Source organism: Heterocephalus glaber, unplaced genomic scaffold (genome assembly GCF_053883595.1).
Source record: "Heterocephalus glaber isolate CG9 unplaced genomic scaffold, H.glaber_assembly_v1.0 deba00001461, whole genome shotgun sequence".
NCBI lineage: Eukaryota > Metazoa > Chordata > Mammalia > Rodentia > Bathyergidae > Heterocephalus > Heterocephalus glaber.
Window position 1 is genome coordinate 29890969 of NW_028258308.1, and position 3220 is coordinate 29894188.

A 3220-nucleotide genomic window follows, 5' to 3' on the forward strand; every position below is an offset into this window, starting at 1 on the left:
CCAGACTTGTACATCCAGCGCTTCCTGATCCTAAGGGCTCTGCAGAATGGACTAGGACCTTTGCATACAATGCACAACCTACCAGGTTGGTGTAAGGTGATGAAATGCTTTGTGGCAGAGATTGAAAGAACAGCCTGGGAAAGCCAGCTCTAATCATGTAAATCTTTTCTCAAAATGAGAGAAGAATAAGGGCAGACAAAGCTGGCTGTCAGTATTAAGCCTCTGGAGAGCTGTGAATTGGACTAAGTGAAGGATTCATATGGCCTGGATAGAGACAGGCCCACTGCATTGCCTCCTTGGCTTCCTTTCCTCAAAGACAGGTCCCAGCGTAGCCTCCCGAGCACCCAGATGTGATAACATAAATGCAAACACAAGGGGGAATGAGTTCCCTGCCTAGAGCTGGATCTGAGTCTCTCAAATTCCCCCAGACTGTACCTGCCAGGGACCTGCTGGAAATGACAGAATCCAACTCCAGTCACTTATGAAGAAAGACACAGTAGACCAGTGTTCAGGAGCTGCTGCTCATGCTGAGGAGGCTGGGGAACAGGTTTAGCTCAGAGCCATCAGCCACCAGGGCGGACACCAGTCCCCACAGCTGGACCGAGCCCCACAGCTTACCTACTGCTAATGCTGGCATGATGGTGGCAGGTGTTATTGCCTCTGCTTTTGGGGACTTGGTATTGTCCCTCATCCCCCGACTGCCACTGCCCACTGTTTTTAGTGTGAAGCAGCCCTATCCACCCACTCTCTCAAACCAGCTTCAGGCCAGCCTCTCGGAAAAGAAAACAAATCCTCCAAATTTCCTGGATCTCAAAGCACAGTAACCCCTATGACACTGGCAATAAATACCCTTGTCTCTGATGCATGCTGATCAGTGTTTCTCCCTGTGGCAGACACAAGGAGGGGAGGGCTGAACTAGTAAACCCCCTGAGGATCCGCATTGGCACCCATATTATCACCAGTGTTTCCTGTCCTCTTCTAGTTTATGGCAACATTTCTCAGCTAAAGGTCTACAGACATATAGTGTTTTTAGAAAGTGCTCTGGCAACTGCTTCATTGTTTAGTCTTAGAAGGGACCCATGATGAATATCTCTGTCTAATGTGAAAGCCATGCAGTATATACCAACTAAATGCTCGGGTGACTGGTGGAGAGCAAGTAGCACTGCCAATGACAGAGTCACGCTGTTGAGGCAGCCCCAGCTGAGCACAATGAGCCTCCATGCTGTTTGACTACCATGCAGCACTGCAGAGAGCTGGCTGTCACCCCAAACCCATTGTCCTCTCTTCCTTGGGAAAGCAGCAAGCCAGTGAAAAACTCTAGGATCAGAGAGACGAGCTAGTCAAATGGCCATCTGTGTACTGCAGAGCCAGAGAACCCAGTAGCTGCTTAGTCTATGCTGGAAGCACAGCACAAGAGGGACCAAAGATGCAGCCCCAGACAAAGGATGAAGGCCAGGAAGGGAAGCTCTCTGCACAGTCTATGATTTGAGTCCATGTGGAAAGTCTTGAAGAAGCTGATGTCCACAGGTAAAGGCAGCAGCAAAAGACATACCTGCTCAAGAAGAACAGAAGCCAGGATAATGGTATACACCTATAATCCCAGCAATCTAGGAGGCTGGGGCAGGAGGATCATAAATTTCAAGCCTAACCTCGGTGACATAATGAGACCCCGTCTAAAAACAAAAAGGCTGGGGATATAGCTCAACGCAAAGGTCTTGGGTTTAATCCCCAGTACAGCAAATAAAATAAAATAAAATATGAAGGAGCAGAACAATGAGGAAGAGGAGGATAAGCTGGATGAAGAGGAGGTGAATGAAGAAGAGGAGGTGAAGGAAGAATACTGGAACACTCGTGCTTGGACACACTGGTAGCTTCTCTCCCGCTTTTGGTCCATCCAGGCTATGAGACAATGCCGCTCACCTTCACTTCAAGCCGCTCTCCCCACTCAGTTCACTGTCCCACATGCCAACTGTCTCTGGAAACACCTCACAGGCACACCAGAAGTGTGCTTTACTAATTTTCCAGGCATCTCTCAATCCAATTAAATTGACAATCAGGATTAATCCAGGGGGTCCATAAACTTTTATCTATCTATCTATCTATCTGTCTATCTATCTATCTATCTAACTATGAATGTGGGAAGTAACCAAAGTATTAACCTGTAACTTTGTGATCAATAAAATATGACATTCCATTCATGTTTCAACTTGATTTTTTTTTTTTTTTTTTTTTTTTGGTGTACCAGGGATCGAACTTGGGACCTTGCTTTTGCAAGGCAGGTACCAGAACCACTGAGCTAAATCCCCAACCCCTCATGTTTCAGCTAAAGATATTTCAGAGTATCATTTGTGTTTATCACTAGCTTGAAATCATGATGGTTGACTGGCTACTAGATCTTTCTATTTAAGCAAACATATTACTAATTTACACATTTCCATTGTAAGTATTTTAATAAATATACTTCTATGTAAGTGGTATCTTTTGTAATTTTTTTTGTACTGGGGACTGAATCCCACTGAGCTACATACCCTGCCCACACCCTGCCCCCATCCAGGCTGGCCTTGAACTTGTGATCCTCCTGCCAAGAGGGCTGGAATTGTAGGAATGTGTCACCATTCCCAGCTTATCCTATGCATTTTTGGTATGTTTAAAAAAACTTCTCTGACATGGGTCCATTAAGTTTCATCAAACTGTCAAAGGGGACTTTGTCAGAAAAATTAAGAATGCTGCATTAAGGGATTGCAGAGCTACCAAAAAAAAGAAACTAGGTCTTAGATCAACATGCAGGACAGAACTTCACCTCAATGGAGTCACTTACCTAGAGACTTTTACATAAAGAGAGAAACCTTTATGATCTGTAACGCATGCATGGTATGACCTTTTTGTTATAGCAGCTTATCTAATATTCTAATAACACATATAGTTTTAAATTATTTTATTTTCTTTAAAAATTATACATATATGTGTATATATATCTCATTACCATTATCATATATATGTATATAATATAATATACAATATAATATATGATATATAATAATATATATACATATATACTATATATACATATATATATAATTTTTAACAAAGATGTTTGTGGTGGGTTAAATAATGGTCAGCTTGTAATGCCCAGCTGAACTGAATTAGCCTGGTCTGGGCATGGAAGATCCACCTGAGGATTGTTGCCAATAGCCACAAAAAGAGAACTGGAGGGGAAGAT